Here is an 18076-nt window from a genome sequence, read left to right on the forward strand (position 1 = left end):
GTGAAAATCACTTCGCGTAGTCGATGATTTCGCGAAGATCTGCGATGAGAAAGTGTCTGAAACGTGACGATCTACTTAGCGAATCGATTATTTTGCGAAGTCTGCGAGTAGAAAAGTTCATGATTTTTCACTCGCAGACTTCACGAAATCGTCGATATGCGACGTAGATCGTCACGTTTCAGACCTCGCAGACTTCACGAAAGCATCGATTCGCTAAGTAAAATCATCATCTTTCCTGTACAATTATATTCGCATGCTTCGCGAATCCTCATTTCGTGAAGCCAAATCGTCCTTTTTTCTGGCTAACATGATTAAATTTTTCTGAAGGTGGTTGAATACATAACATCCCTTTCTGGAAGGCGTTGTACTGGGGTGCAGGAGAGATAACTTTTCTTCCTATATAGGGAGAAATTTCTCTCAAGATTGACCACATTTACTTTAAAATGATTTGTTAGGAGATGTTGTGCCAATCTTGGTGTGCACCATGGGAAACATCCATCCCAAAAGGTCTGGATTTCCATTTATCATCCCAAAAAGTCTACAGGGAGAAATTTCCGGGCAGATTCGTCACGTTCACTTTGAAGTGATTTGTTAGGAGTTTATTGTGGCAATCTTGTTGTAAATCTTGTTGTAAATCTTGATAATGTTATGATTTTAATGTTGTTATTGTGACAATCTTGTTGTAAATTTTGATAATCTTATGATTTTAATGTTAGAATCCCTTTTTGTTTGACCTTTTTTGTTATAGCCTACTTCGCGAATTTTTGTTAAAAACACGTTCAGATTTCGCATATACGGATTAAAATCATCAATTAAACCAAACATTAGCTTCACATACTTCGCGAAATCATCGATTCGCGAAGTCAGATGGGAGGGAGACAACCGCGCCGTAAAATTACAAACATATTGAGAGTATTTTGGGAAAGTCGCACAAACATAATCTAGATATGTAATATATTGAGTAAGTGAGTTAAAAATATAAATGAGTCTCCTATTTGACCCATTTTTTTTTTTTGTAATTTTTCTAACTTTAAATTGGAAAACTAAAACTTAAATTAATTAATCTGCAATAGATGTTGCAGGGTGTCTGCTATCGTTACTTTGCTTTTTACAAAGTACCGTTACTTGGTGTGGTTTTCACCATTGGATGAATTTTCTGCTCCATCATCCAATGGTGAAAACCACACCAAATAACGGTACTTTGTAAAAAGCAAAGTAACCATAGCGGGCACCGGTGTTGCAGCATGTCATTATGTCATAGTTATTGGTTATTTCGTGAATCCTTTTTATAATTTTTATTACAGATATCAATTTAATAGAAAAAAGCTGTTAAACTTTTTTTCAAGACTTATTAACAGCTTTTTAATGGAGTTTGCTTTAAAAAGTACAAAAAAACTTAACAAATCCTAATCTCCAATTATCCACGTCATTTTTAATAATTTTTGTTAAAAAAACTCCAATAATAATCAAGTTAAAAAGTTGACACAATGACAAAATATTTTAGTTATAAATATTATAAAAAAGAGAGCATAAATAGTAATCAAGTACATCCATATCACGGGTAAATAATTTATTAGTCCCTTACTTTTTACCTAACATATTGTTTAGTCCCCCTATTTTAAAAAACACATTATAAGATCCCTAACTTTTACCAATATTAACCCTTTGATCCTTTTGTCTAGTTTTTTTAGACTTGTAATCATTATATTTTAGCATAAATAGATATATATAAAATAATAGAATAACATAGTCAACTTGTATTGTACTATAGTTGTCCTAAAAGCTAAGATATGTTCGGTTAAAAATCTAAAAAAATAGATAAAAGGACCACAATGTTAATATTGGTAAAAGATAAGGACCTTATAATATGTTTTTCAAAATAGGGGGACTAAACAGTGTGTTAGATAAAAACTAGGGGACTAATAAATTATTTACCCTTTTTATATTAAAGTAAAGTTGCAAAAAACGTGACAATTTTATTAGAAAATTTCAAGCAACTATTTTTATTCTAGACATGTGCAAAAGCCCATTGGTTCACCCAGTTCGTCCAAGTCCGTTTTTAAAAAACTGAATTTAGACGTATATATTTCGTAATAGGTCCGATTTGATCCAAGTCCGCTTACGTCCGAATACAGAGTAAGTTGGGTTTTAGATTTAGCTCAAAATCGAGGTCCAGTTCGGCCAAAATTTTAATAATAACTTTAATTTAATAAATTTTATAGTTTAATAGTGGTGAAGCTCTTAGCTTAGTGGTTAAGAGCTTACCTATTACTAGGGAGGTTATGGATTCGAATCACACCCGGGTCTGCTGAAGATTTTTCTTTCTTCTTTAATGTAAACGCATTGTGCGTAAATTTTTTTTTAAAAAAAATTATAGTTTAATAACTTTATATTCCAAAAATAAAAATTTTAAATTTCTTCAACATAAAAATTTTCAAACCATATATTTTTTTAGAATTAGTGAATATGCACATATTTTTGTTACTGTTTTATTTATTACTATCAAAAGAGTATTTTTTATTTAGTATTGCGTTAATTAATTTTTATTAAAATAATCCTCTGAAATTTAGTTTATTATATTTTATTATTTATATTATAGTATAATTTTTTTAGTTTAATTTTAATTTTTAGAAAATACAAAGATATTAGTTGGGCCGGGCCGGGTTGGACTTGGAAATTAGTTCTCTTAGCTTTACTCGATCCGGCCCGATATAAATATAATGCGGGCTGGGTAGAGCTTGCACAAAGTAATTATGTGATAAACCCGGTTAGGCCCAACCCAACCTATAAACAAGTCTACTTTATTACGATGATACTTTTAAAAATTGCCAAAATAATTGGATTTTCCCCACTTTGGGGCTTATAATGAAATTTTTATCCTATTAAAAGCCCAGTTAAACATTTTGCCCATTGTAGGGCTAGTTTAACTGGGCTCGAAACCGGAAAGCTGGTTTCCGATAAAGAAACCGGAAGCCAGCCTTCCGGTTTCTCAATTTTATTTTATTTTTATTTATTTTTAAATACAAAAAATAGAAACCAGACTAGCTTCCGGTTCCTATTATATATATATACTAGTCGAAAACCCGTGCGATGCACGGGGTATGAAACTTTTATAATTTAGATAAATAAATAAATTGACATATTTACTTTTAAATAATTTTATATCATGCTATGAAAAAAATTTATATTATGCATATTTGAAATTAATATATATTTTTTAATTTTTTTTTGGTAGAATATATATATATATATATATATTTTAATGATAATTTAAATTAAATTAATTTTAAAAATAATTGACTACTTTTTTTATAGAATTTTAACTAAAAATGAATGATTTATTTATTTTTACAAAATTCAATGATTTGTACTTTTTAGGAATTTTAATACATTTTCATATTCCAAATATTCTGTGAAACAATAATAATAAAATAGCAGATTAATTAAAAAATATATTAGAATATAATAAAAAAACCAAAAATTGAATTAAACTATAATTAAAATTAAATATAATATTTACGATACAAAAGAATTACAATATAGGTTAAACAAAAATTGAATTAAACTACAATTAAAATTAAATATTATATCTACGATACAAAAGAATTACAATCTATGTTAAAATGGAAGCAACATCAATATATTATTCTATAAACTATTACAATCAATACTTTTCTAATGTTGCATATGAAGAAACTTTATCAATTCAATATGTTACATATAAAAAAATAAAATTCGTAAGAATTAGTCACAAATTCATCTTGATGATAATTATTTTGGTTGATGGAATTTCATGATCACCAAATATTCGAATTCAATTATTCATTCTACTACAATAACCCAATATATCTAATTGAATCAGATTAAGATGATGATTGCTCCTATTTTCTTCTCGTAATATCTCATCAAGACATTCGATCAATTTGTTCTTCATTCTTTCACTCTATAGAATATCAGCCAGACTCGCAGATATCACTTATTTGACTTCATTAATATTTTCTAATAATTATATACTCTTGAATTTTATAAGTAAGAAAAATAAACAAAAGAATTGAAAAAAAAAATGAAGGGACGAAAAAGATAATTAGGAGAGAACCATCTTCCTCTTGGGTTTTTTTTTTTTGAAAATAAGAGAGATTGTCGAGACATAAGCGTATAAAGAGGAGAGTGAAAATATTTTTTGCCCATTAATTAAACATTTTATTTTTTCTTAATGAAGTATTAAGTCCATAAATTAATTTTAGTTAAATAGAATTAAATCGCAATTGTAACCACCCAGTACAAAAAAACGTTTTATAATTAATATGTGAAATTAATTATGTTAATTAGAATCATTATGCTCAACATTTGAGAATTTTAAAAGATTCAAATAATAATATTTTCTTAATTAATATTTTTCAATAATTTGTCCTAGGATCATATTTCATTTTCATTTGTTAAAAACTCTTGAAATACTAACAATTTTGTACGAACCATAATATAATAGTTAAAAATTATATAAGCGAATGTTGCAAAAACAATTATCTCAATATGCATAATTAATGTACATTTTTAGGATTTTGAGCATCAAAATTTATTTTTATTTACCTTCATTTTGAATTCGTATCTAGCATAATCCACATTATTCAAGAATAAACATCTTATCAAGCGTATTAGACGCTTACAATCTCATTGTCTAGAAAATTGGGAAAAAATAACTTCTTGATAATAATAATAATAATAATAATAATAATAATAATAATATAACATAATTTATATTGAAATAAACTTCATTGTAAGTATAATATTCCAATATCTCTTTAATATTTTATTTAATATGTCTCAAACTTCAATGAACAACTATCGTGTGAAACTTTATATCTATTTGTACTAAAATTCATAAAAATAAAAAATACAATCCATATCAATTAGCTAAACTCAAACTAAAAAAATGAGTGGATTTCAACATGTTCCGAATTAGAAAAATTAATCTAACTTCAATTAAAACTAAAAATTGAGTTCATTAAAATCCAAAAATCTAAATTTTAGTTAGAGTTAACAATCAAAATGATAACACCTAGGAACATATACTAAAAAAGAATGCAAATATACAAAATCTTTATTTTAGTCATTTTGAAAAATAAATAAATAAAAAAGAAAACATATGGATAAGGTAGCAAAAGGTATGGAATCTGGATAACGACAGAAATGGAATTTCATTTCTGAAAGATGAAACTATATAACAACAATTGTTTAATAAAAATAAAACAACAGCACAATTGAGAAAACCAAAAATTGAGTTCATATAAAGCCGAAAATCTAAATTTTAGTTAAAAGTTAGCAATCGAAACGATAACACCTAGCAACATATACTAAAAAAGAATACAAATTTACAAAATCATTATTTTAGTCATTTTGAAAAAAAAGACAAATAAAAAAGAAAACATGGATAAGGTAGCGAGAGGTATGGAACCTGGGTAACGACAGAAATGGAATTTCATCTCTGAAAAATGAAACTATAACAACTATTGTTTAATAAAAAGAAAACAACAACACAATTGAGAACAAAAATAACTACAACATATGAAAAAAATCGAATAATTACCTTGAGAAACATAAGAATTTCTTGTAATTTTTGACACTTTTGTGTTTTCCGGTTTTAGTTGTTCATGCATCTTCTATTTCTGTCGGATTTCTTCAATTGAAGCTATCAGTTTGAAAAAAAAAGACAAATGAAAAACAAAACATGGATAAGATAGCGAGAGATATAGAACCTGGGTAACAACAGAAATGAAACTGAAAGATGAAACTATAACAACTATTGTTTAATAAAAATAAAACAACAACATATTTGAGAACAAAATAACTACAACATATGAAAAAATCGAATATTTACCTTCAGAAATATAATACTATCTATCGTGACCAATGAATATAATGGTGGAATATATACTATCTATCATGCTTTATATAGAAGTTTATTTGTGACTTTTTGATTTCATTTGCTTTGTGTTTTTTCATCTTCCCGTAACTCTTGCTTTCTTTTATTATTTTAATTAATAGGTTTGTAATTATTTAATATATTATAAATATAAATTTGTTATTTTTAATTAATTAAATATTTATTTTTAATTAATTAAATATTTTTAATCTGATTTTTTACTACGTTGACAACTCATCAAAAAAACCTCTAAAACACTTCTTCCCATTTCTCTTTGCTTCCGTAATTATATATAGTATAGATATATATTTTTTTTAAAAGCTTCATGTGTACATCCGCTTTTCAAAAATTGTTAAAGTTAAATTTCAAAAAGAAGTCCATGTACTTTTTTAAACTTTTAATTTAACTTCAATTTTAACTATTTATTTTTAAATTCATTAATTAAACATTTCCTTGTCAAATTAGTTAGTAGTAAATATCTAATTCGGTTAAAAATGTTTATTCTTTTTTTTTTTGAATGTTTTGTTTTTCCAAAAAATGTTTATTCTTTTAAATGTGAGTTTGAAATTATATTTTGGACAGTTTAAATTATGGTTTTTAGAGTTCTTTTATAATTTCAAACATCACCGAAAAATTAATGTTCGAAGTGACAGTTAAACCATTTCAAATTGTAATTTAAACTGTTCGAAGTGACAGTTAAATTTGGCCAACATTTAACTGTCACTTCGAACAGTTTGAAATGGTTTAACTTCGAACCTTAACTTTTTGGTAACGTTTGAAATTAAAAACTTAACCGTAATATTACGGTTCGAAGTGACAGTTTAAATTACAGTTTCTTTATAATTACAGTTTGAAATATGATTTTTGCACTTTGAACATTTAGCTGTCACTTCGAACATTTAACTGTCACTTCGAACAGTTTAAATTATAGTTTGAAATGGTTTAACTGTTATTTAACTGTCACTTCGAACCGTAACTTTTCGGTGACGTTTGAAATTATAAAAAAACTGTAAAAACCGTAATTTAAACTGTCAAAAATATAATTTCAAACTCACATTTAAAAGAATAAACGTTTTTAACCGAATTAGATATTTACTACTAACTAATTTGGTAAGAAAATGTTTAATTAATGAATTTAAAAATAAATAGTTAAAGATTGAAGTTAAATTAAAAGTTTAAAAAAGAGAGAGAGATTTTTTTGAAAAGTGGAGGTGGACTATTCAAAAGGTTTTAAAATATATATATTAAATTGAAACTGGAAGAGGAGCTTCCAGTTTCTATTTTTTATTATTAAAATAAATAAAAAAAATAAAAGTTAGAAATCGGAAGATAAACTTCCGGTTTCTTTACAATTTGAAACCGGAAATTTATCTTCCGGTTTCGAGCCCGGTTAAACAAGCCCCACAGTGGGTAAAATGTTTAACCGAACTCCTAATGAGGATAAAATCTCATTTAGAGCCCTATTTTGGGGCAAAATCCAAATAATTACCACTTCACCGAGCATTTTCCTAAGCACCCCTCTTGATGTTGTAATAAATTATGCCAATTTTTTTTTGCTTAGTCTATCAGTGCCATTATGGCTTATTCATTTTCAAAACTATGCAGTTTTGTCAAAGAAGAAAAGGACCATTTTTACCTGGACAAAAGTGGGAGCTAGATTGGGTATATAGGCAAGGTGAGCAATCCAGTCTAAGAATAGCTCATTAAAATAGAATTTACCTGTACAGTTTTTATGGAGAAAGAACAAAACTTTAAATTGGAAAACCAAAACTATAAATATAAATATATAACTGGCTTGTAATTAATTGGCTTAATAACTCACAGCCTGTCAACTTAGTTAAAAGAAATAAAAAAATTGATTAGTATGAATTTATAGTGTGTCTCGTTAATCTCCTGAACTTATTGAAAATGACATAAGTCCACGTGATAGAACACGAGAGAATTTGAACAAATTGAAATGTATTAAATAAGTTAATTGAACAAATAAATTACTGTAAGCAAAATTAGTGGACCAATAAGTCATTCCACAAGGAAAGCTATTCTCAAGTCTTTACTTGAAGGAGTGAATCCTAAGTAACCAAGAGCAATAGCTTCAATGGAGACTAATTTTTTTTATTGATTGATAAAAAAAGTTGCATCATTTACAAATTAAGGGCTTCTAAAAGACAATAAGACCCCATTAGGGTTACATCCTAAAGAACAAAGTATATGATAATAGAGGAACAAAAGGGATAAATGGCATTTAGGTTAATAATCTCAAATGGCAAAATAGTAAAAAGTGAGTGGAAGAATAGTAATAATCAGAATTGTCCTTCAAAATGGTCGGAGTGCAGCTTTCAGGGCCACACACCGTGCCAACTAACCCAAACGGGGTGTGAGTCAAGTGACACGCCTAGTGGGATAGTGGCTCGACGTGTGGAGGAGGTTCTATCCTTGCTCGTGCGAGAGTCGTTTTCTCCCAATCCCAGCAACAGCCTCACACGGCGTGTGACCTGACTGGCACGCCGTGTGAGGGGCATTTGCTGCTTGGACTCTCTTTGCTCCAACTTGGTATTCCTTCGCTCCATCACACGAGCCCGTGTCGGAAATGCCCTCATCATTCACTCCCTCTTCAAAAAAGTTGGACCCCAACTTGTTCCATGTCGTCTCAAGGAGGGTGATATTTTCCTGAGCCAATTTGGAAGGGCTATATGATAAGTATTGATGTTCACCTTGATCACTTTGTACGGTCCATACCCCATCGGTTTAAGTTTGCTACTCGGAGCATTCATGAGGCTCTCCTTGCTTAAGTCAAGTAGACCATCACGTCGTCCCCCACCTCAAATTGAAGATCCTTTCGGTGTTCATACACCCTAGCCTTGACCCTGATATTATTTCTTCAATACTTTGTCTCACCTCTTGATGCATTTGGTGGTAGTCGTAGACTAGGTGTTGGACCGGCACACTCTTCTTTCACCCATTTGGAATGTCCCTTAGGTTAAGCGGATGGTTTGGAGTCTTTGTGTATACAACCTCAAAAGGTGACTTCCTGGTGATGGAGCTCACAACTAAGGAGTTAGTTAAAGTTGAGTGGCCACTGGTATTAAAAAATGTAAAGTTAATGACCACAAATATTAAAATAGATAAAGTTAGTGGCCATAGGTGTAATATTATAGTTTTATGAGTCAGTTGGTTATCCAAGAACTTATATTATATATTCCTTAATGTTATTTTACTAAAAAATATTTTAGAAAATTGTTAAAAAAATATTTTAGAAAATAAATCAATTTCTAATTATATTATAATCAATATTAAGGGATTGTTTAATTCACTTCTTCTTTTCCTTTTTGCTTCCAAATCTTAATTCTTTTGTAACTTTAAAGTTTAACCATAACTAGATCTATTCAAAGGAGAAAGAAGGAAGGTTGTTTTACTTTTTCCTCCTTCCATGTATGGTTTATTTTCCTTTTTCTAGTTTTTATCAGTGTTTTTCTTTTGTTTCGGTTGAAATCCATACCTTTCATCGGATTTTCTCCGTCAGATTTGCACTTGTCAGCCATAACTCTTTCGTTTACGTTTTTTTCAAGTTTAACAAGAGCGAAAACGTATTATCTTATACATAGATCTATAGATCTACGGGGTTACACCAGTAAAAATGACTCAAATCCGATTGATCGAAAAAAACTAAATGATGACGATTGGTTTGCAATTGCTTTCATACGGAGTTGGATTCGTGAGAAGTATAAGATTTATCGTCCTGTTATTTTAGTTGTACCTTTTATAGTTATTTTTGTTATTTGTAATCTTTTTATTTCCTTTATGGATCTTGTATTAGACATTAATCTGTACTTATGTAAGGTTTTATCCTTTACTATTTTCATAATGTATTTGTACTTCTTCACCTAATGAAATGATTATGCATTATTATAAAAAAAAAAAAAAAACCATTTTCCCATTAAAGAGTACATTTTTACACTACATTAAAAATGCGGTTGTTTTGAAGTGTTTTGAGTTATGTTGTTTATTCCGTAACCTATAGGTTTATTAAAGGAAGAATTGGTGAACTAAAAGCTTCCTAGGTTGCCAAAATTGCAATCTGGTGGCTATTTTAGAGATCCCATATACATGTATTTTAACAAACATTTTATCAAACATCTTATGTTCATATGTGTCGATGAATTTTTTTTTTATGCATGATTCTTTGTCAAAAACACAATCATAGGTATTGAATTAATGAATATAACCATCTAATTAGCCAATTGCATCACAATCTCATTTCAATTAAAAAGAAAAACAATCATTCTATATACCTTAGACTTGGGTATGGACCGGCGAGCCCACCCGACCCGCCCAGGTCCATTTAGCCGGATTTGGATATATAAAATTGGTGTCAGGTTCGGTTCAAATCCGTATAAGCTTGTCCGAAACTGGACGAGTTTGGGCTATATGAATTTTTCATCGGCCCGGCCCGGCCCGACCCGATATACTATATATATATTATAATTCATAATTTATAAATATAAATTAATTATATATTTTATGTTGTAATTTATTTTGGATTTGATGTTTGGATAGATAATTAGTTTATTAGAATTTTTCTAAACTTATCAAGTATTAGTTAATGAAGCTCTTAGCCTGTTGGTTGAGAGCTTATCTATGATCCTAGAGGTCATGGGTTGGGGTGGGTAGAGGGTTTTTCTTTGTCTTTGATGTAATTTTTCTTTGTTTAATATAAATGCATTGCGCACAATTTGAAAAAAAAATTGTTTTTTTTTAATATACAGATGAGCTTGCACGGATGGACTTGGGATTCATATTTTAGGCCCGAGCCCAGTCTGAGCCCAAATCTGACTCAATTTATTGCGGACTGAGCTGGGTTTGAGCTCGTCAGGTTTTATTAAAAGTCCGACAGGTCTGATCCAACTCGGCCCATGATACTTTTAGGGAGAATGATTTTTTAAAAAGCACTAGCTTTAAACCCGTGCAATGCACGGAAATTTTTTATAATATTATTTTTATGTATATACAATTTGAGAATTGTTAAAAGAATAGGCTTAAAACAATGTTGGCTTCGTACCTTAATTTTATTGATGTTTTGCCACATGACTTATTACTAGATTTAAGCCCGTGCATTGCACGGGTTATATAATTTCACTATATATTAGCTAAATATTATATGGCTTAATATATTATTTGCCCCTGAACTTGTCCAGAAAATTTTCAAACTTTTTAGATAAGTTCAAGGAGCTAATGATGCATTTATGTATTAAACCATGTAATATTAAAATTAACTTATTATTTTTTTTCAGTCTTGATCACATACACTTTAATAAGCATGTAGAATTTACTCATTCACCATTAGATCTAAGCTTATTAGAATCCTAAGGTGGAGATTCAAAGCATCCTGAAGCTTAGATTTAATAAGCCTAAATCTAACAGTGAATGAGCAAATTCACTTGCTCATTAAGGTGCATGTGAAAATTCCTGTATTTTTGATATTAACGAATCAAAACTGTAAAAGCTAGTCAAAGGCCTGCACAATGTGTACTTTGAATTTTATGTTTTTTCTTCTTTATTTTGTAATTTTTTCTTGTTTTTTTTTATATATATATTGTATTTTATATATGTAAACTTTGTATATATGTAATTATTGTCCTTTATAATGTGAACTTTTTATTTAAAATATTAATATACTAAAAATTTAGGAGAAGATAAAATATTAATATTTTTATTTAATTAATTTATAAATTATTCTGTTAATTTTCATTAATTCTTATATCTAATTTACAGAAAATAAAAAATCTTCATGACAATTTTCATTAGTTGTTGAGATTGTAAAAGCCTTTTAATGGTTTCTGCTGCTTTTCCTATATTACAATTACAGAAGGTTTGGCTCTCCTTCAAAGATGCGTTTCGCTCTTGATTGTAGCCTCTTATTGTTGAGAGTGATTCCTTAACTCTAATCTCAGCCCTCAATCATAACACTGTTGTCACCGAAAAGGAGTAGAACACTGTCTATATGCTTCTTCATATCCAAACTCTAGCATGATTATGCCAAGCTCTAGCATGCAGTCCACTGTTATCTCTCTATATTCCTTATTTTATCAATTATATCCGTAAACTCTAGCATGATTATGCCAAGCTCACAGTCAGTAGACTCATCCAATTCCAGTTTCAAAGAACACTGTCTACATGCTTCTTCATTCAATGATAAACTGAACCTAAATCAAGATCAGTGCTATTAAATTTATTTTCAAATTTCAAAGATTTTCCAGAATTAAAAAGAATATGTAGAGCGCCTGAGGAAAGATAAAAAGATAAAAAGGATGAGTTAACAGGCAAATCTTAAAAAATCATCATTTTCAGAAAATAAAAAACCACCGTAAATTACCTGTGGCACCAAAAAAATTCAGCAGGTCAACATAAACTCCAATCTCTTATTCACATTATAAAAATATCAAAAAAGATATTAGTAGTACACTCCCTGCCAAGATAATCAAGTTTGAGCGAAACTAAATAAAATTTTACTGAAAATATACTGACTTGAAAGGCTCTATTCCAATTGCTGACCTAATGCATCCCATTTATCAGTTGCCTCAAACGAAATAAATCCATAAAAAATTGATTTTATTTCTTTCAAGGTTTAGTTTTCATCTATGCTCTATGATGGGTACAACTGAAATTGAAATTATAAAAGGAAGAAAAACAGAAGAGGAAAGCCCTTGGATAGAAATTAATGAACATATAAATTGCAAATCAACAAATATAACCTCTTAATAGTCGTGTTGAGATATGATTATGATGTTAACCATTATATATAAGCTACAAAAGGAAGGAGGACCTATACAGGTAACATATACTTTTTACAAACCTTTTTTTATGACTAATTCGGAATTCTTTTTTTATAGTATTATTTGATCCATCCATATATCACCTTCATCACAAAATTAGCTAACCAAATCAAACAAAATCTCATAAAATGAGCTCCACCATCACAAAAAAAAAAAAAAAAAAATCATACAAAAAGCAACAGAACAAAACTTAAGAGTATAACTATTTCACAAAAATAGGAAAAAAGAAAGCAGCATTAGATTGTAACTTGGAGTGGCACATATTGCTCCATAAACCTCTTGTTCTCTGATTATTTTCTTGTGATTTTTCAGAAAGCTCACAATCCCTTAGCCTTAGGAAAAGCAACAGGAACCATTGCAATGCATGGGCCTAGCTGAGTTCATTTTGTTAAAAGTTCCTGAAGGACTCATTTCAGTGCATCTATGCACTGATTAAAGATAAACCTGGAAAAAACAAATTTGCTTTCCAATATCTAATATTAACAGCCAGTTTAATTCCATGCAGTCCATTTTTCTCCCATGTAATAGTTGTTTCTACATTTTCGAGAGTTCCATTTAGCTTAGATTCTATCTTACAAAGATCATATAGGATAGTTTCATTATATTTATGTTTTATTGGGGGGATAAAGGAACAAAAATCTACCCTTAAGTTGACATACTTGGACAAATAGAACCAACCAAATCACCTTTTTGGGACAAATATCACCCTGAACTGGACAAACTTGGACAAACTGCCTCGCCTCCTGATTGACACATGCTATTTAGATAATAAGCTATGCATTCTCAAGGGAAATATAAATTTCAAATGCATTCTAAAAACAAAAGAATGGAATCTTTTACCTTAAATAAATAAAAAATTGAACAGTGTTTTAGCGATAGGTATTTGAGAAATCTGTGGATTGAGTAAGAAATAGTCCAATTTCTTTACTATGTTATTATGGGTGAGGAGGTTTATTCTTTTACTTTGAGAAAGAAATTGATGCTTTAGCTTAATTATATTTATCCTATTAATCAAGCCTTACTTCATGTACCATTTAGGAGCTCACCTTTTTGCCAAGGAAGCAAATATTGGTGAAGCCACAAGAAATCCAACCATAAAAGAAGATGATAGAACACCATCTGGAAATTGTTCAAGAACTCCATTCCACTTTCAGGAGTGCAAATTCCCTTATCATCACAAGTCTTAATACTTCCATTAAGACCATTACTTGCTATAGCATGGAAATCTGGATGGAGAAGACGGAAAAAACACGTAAATAAAAAGAGGCTTAATAAATAGAAAAGAGATTGGAATCCCATGGTAATAAATCTAAATTACTCTAAATTACTCGTTAGCAATTTATAACAGAAATTCTCTTTAATGGTTTCTACAATCTCTTTCAAATCTTTATGATGTTTTTAAGTGAATTTACAGTAGAAACGCTTCTAGTATCTCGGATGCTGAAATAATTAAAAAGATAAAATACAATAAATAAAATTACATCACAGATAAACAAAACAATCTAAAAAAGAACATATAGAATTTAATCTTACAGCTCCAGATGCTTCTTGAGTTGTGTAGAAGGCTACAAAGCCTGATCCTCTACTTGCACCATTAGAGCGTCTCTGGTGGTATTCATTTTTTGAGATCACCTTATTTCACTTTTGAATCACCGGAATCACCTTATTTCACGTTTGAATGAAAAAAATGCACCCATGAGGTTAAGAATAACTCCAGTATCCATGAGATTACCATTATAGATGATATAGCCACTTACCAGTAAGGAAGACTCCTTGAATGCTTGAGGCGCTGATGAGGAGCATAGGGCAATCTCTTTGGGAAGCCTCTCCGAGCTTCCAAAATTATAGTTGGTCACTACTTCTCTCTATTATGTATTTCAGTTTCACTCCAATTGAAGAACTGAGAAGAAATGGAATAGTGAACAAATAGCCAACACATTGTTGAATTTGAATTGAAAAAGAGAAAATGAGAATCCGAAAAACATCAAATGAGTAGGGATTTAGAAACCGTTAAATAATTTACCTCTTGAGATGGGGATAGTTAGAGCTGAAAGATCAAATCCTAATTGAATACCGAAAGAAAGAGATTTGAGATGGAATCCTTAATTGATGGAAACTCAACAGTTGGAGATTAGGGATTCAACGAACTGGTGGAAATTGATAGAAACACAAAGCGGAAAATTAGGGATTCAACAAATACTCTTTTCTATAGATATCGCCTAAGGATCGAAATCTATCAACCCACTTTCAAAGAAAAATAATAATTTTAAAAATTCAGAAAATCTCTAAAAATTACACTTACGCCTAAAACTCTATAATCATGACACATAAGCTAAAGCTATAGTATTCTGCCAAGTGTGGTTTTTGTTCCGTATAGATGTGTTGCCGAACTATAAGAGAGAGGAGAATGATTTTTTAATCTGAAAATTAAGAGAAGAATATACGGTTCAAAGACACTTACTTGTATGGTTTATTTGATTTCTAATTAGAAACATTTGAATTGATTGAACCAAAATTGAAACTTTTTTTTTTTTTTTGGATAAAAATGTCATATCTCATTTCATTGATATAAAAGGTACAACATACAGTACGAAAATAAACCCATACAGGCTATAGCCAGTATAAGCTCCACAAAGGGAAGAGAAATGACTACAAAGAGCAATATAAGACTACAAAGAGCAATAATAACCATAAAAGGTAAAAATACAACAAACATAGAAATCATATTCTTCTCGTAAGTTAAGTCCCGTTGAAAAACCTCTGTAATCCATGCTTCATCATTTAGGCTCATCCGGATGTTCGGATCTGAGTCCTTTCTGTTTTTGCAACCACGCAGATCTATAGATCTACGGACAAGATGAAGCTTTTCCGCTCTTGCTAAGACCGAAAAAAGACTAAAAGAAAGAAGTATAGCGAACAGTTGTAGATCTGACGGAAATAGAAGTTCAAGAAGAAATATAGATTTCAAACGAACAAGAAAAAGTAATTTAAAACGAAAACGAAGACTAAAACATAAATTGGAGGAGGAAGAAGGAAGATAATCTGTTTAGAGAGCTATAATGGAGAAAGTGACGGTGGATAGCGGTAAGGACGGGATCTGAGGAGAAAAAAGAAAAAATGAGAAGAAAGTTAGAGAGAAGGAAGAGAGTCTCTCTCTAACAATATTGGTATATAAACCAAAATTGAATTTTAATTTAAGAGAAAAGGAAAGAAAATGGAGGTGATGGGCCTGAAGTAGGAATGACGAGGTGGGCTTTTGATTTTAATTTGTGTATTTTTTTTGTATGTAATTTAATAATAATTATATATAAAACAAAAAATATATTCTAAAATGGAACGAGAAATCCACAGCAATAATATAAATTATTTCCATTTGTTTTTCAATCACCGTCTTTTTTTATAGTAATATTAATATTTCATTAAATCATAAAATTGCAAGTACACAAAAGACCAGTAAGAAATAAAATCTTATATATATAGGCTAAGCCTAATACATAATCCACGAAGGCAAGAAAATGACTATTAAAAGCAAGAAAATGACTATTAAAAGCAAAAAAAGCCATTAAAAGTACATCAAACATAAACAACATTTGAACCATATATAGATCGTAACTCCAAATTCGCCGCAAAGCAACTGTAGTCCAATCTTCAGCCTTTGAACTATTCTGAACCTTCGGATCTAAGTCCTTTCTTTTGCAACCACATAGATCCAGTGATCTACGGATAAGATCTACCGTTTCTGTCCTTGCTAAAACAGAAAAAGTTACAAAAACAAAGAGTTTAGCCAACAGACGCAGTTCAAACGGATTCAGATGTACGATAAAATATATAGGATCCAACAAAAACTGACACAAACGAAAGGAAAGTAACTACGGAAACAGAAAAACAAAAACGGTAGGAGGAGGAAGAAATAAGTTACAAAATTTGTCGTATAGTTATTAGAGGAGAGCGAATTTAGCCTTTACATGTAAAATAGTACGATTTTAAATGTAACATTTATCGGGTGGTGCAATTTTAAATGTCATTAACAGTAGATACCCCGAAGATGTGTAATTTCAAACCTTATAGATGGTTAGAACTCTAGAGATTAGAGGATAGGCAGAACATGAAATTGCATATAAAAAAAGCTCATCTTTCATTAATGAGGCTTGAATTTGGACCGCGTGGTAAATGTTAGACTTAATAGTGCACTATTTGGTAAATGGAGGATAAATTTGACATTCTACAATAGTTAGAGGATTAAATTTCTATCTTATCATATAATAATATAAGTGTTAACTGGTTCGGTTTTTGAAAATTTTCTCAAAAGTTTGATTTTTTTGTTGATTATTCGATCAAGAATTAATTAAATTGTATTTATTAAATTTAAATCTATAAACAAATGGACCATAAGGTTGTGTGGAGCTTCTGAAATACTGGATCCGCCCGTGCGGATCCATGTTTATCTAGAAAAGTTAAAACATTTTAGTTATTCCTATATTTGCTTAAACTAACTTATTGACTCTCTAATTTTTTTTAAACCGTCCTATTACCCCTTAAACATGCTTAGAATGATACCTATTGGACTTATTTAAATTTTACATGATTAAAACTTCTCCTCTTAAAAGCGGAGTTTATACAGGGGCATACTCCTTCAAGGACCACCCATAAAAAAATTAACACATGTCGCTTACATCATCATTTACGGCACTTATCAATTTTAGGTGGGAGGTTCTCGGAGGATCTGATCCCTGTATAAAATCCTCATTTAAAGACGGAGCAAGCAATATATATATATATATATATATATATATATATATATATATCAGGTACTATTAAGTGTAACATTGACATTGTGCTTTTTCCTACAAAATTAGAGTTCGGGGTAGGGGTTGTTATACGCAACAGTCAGGGAGATTCTTTGGCTTTCTACAGTGGTATTTCAAAGGGATTGGTCTCGACTAAATTGGCTGAAACGTTAGCTCTAAAAGACAATATTTCATAGACGTTTTCACTTGGTTATGATCGTATCTAGTTTGAAGTGGACGCTAAAGGTATTGTGAGAAGTTTGTTGTCGGGACACCATGATATTTCAGAGTATGGTATCTTTGTAGATGATATCAGGACTTTACTGCGTGATTGTCACGATTTTTCTGTGGCTTTTTTCCAAAATTAGCGAATGGTGCGATTCATTCTATGGTCCGTAGTACTTGTTCCTAGATTAGCGAATGATGTGATTAATTTTTTTAAAAATGAGTTCGGGCCGTTACACTTTAGGGTTTGTGACTATTTTTTTTTTGGTAGGAAAAAGTTTAGGTAAGGATAGGTCTACCCACTCCCAAGGTCA

At 30.1% G+C, this 18076-nt stretch overlaps 1 long non-coding RNA gene across 5 annotated transcripts; it reads right to left on the reverse strand.

Moving 5' to 3' along the window:
* Positions 1 to 11613: 11613 nt before the first annotated feature.
* On the reverse strand, positions 11614 to 15916 carry LOC136206758 (uncharacterized). 5 transcript variants are annotated; one of them, XR_010676421.1, is made up of 5 exons: positions 14774 to 15916; positions 14508 to 14650; positions 14284 to 14412; positions 13797 to 13976; positions 11614 to 12383 (listed from the first exon to the last, which is right to left on the reverse strand). It is a non-coding gene; the product is annotated as an uncharacterized lncRNA (long non-coding RNA). The 5 variants fall into 5 exon arrangements; XR_010676420.1 differs by having other exon boundaries at positions 11614 to 13493; XR_010676419.1 differs by having other exon boundaries at positions 11614 to 12120; positions 12291 to 13976.
* Between the last annotated feature and the right edge of the window lie 2160 nt (positions 15917 to 18076).

Source organism: Euphorbia lathyris, chromosome 9 (genome assembly GCF_963576675.1).
Source record: "Euphorbia lathyris chromosome 9, ddEupLath1.1, whole genome shotgun sequence".
Taxonomy (NCBI): Eukaryota; Viridiplantae; Streptophyta; class Magnoliopsida; order Malpighiales; family Euphorbiaceae; genus Euphorbia; species Euphorbia lathyris.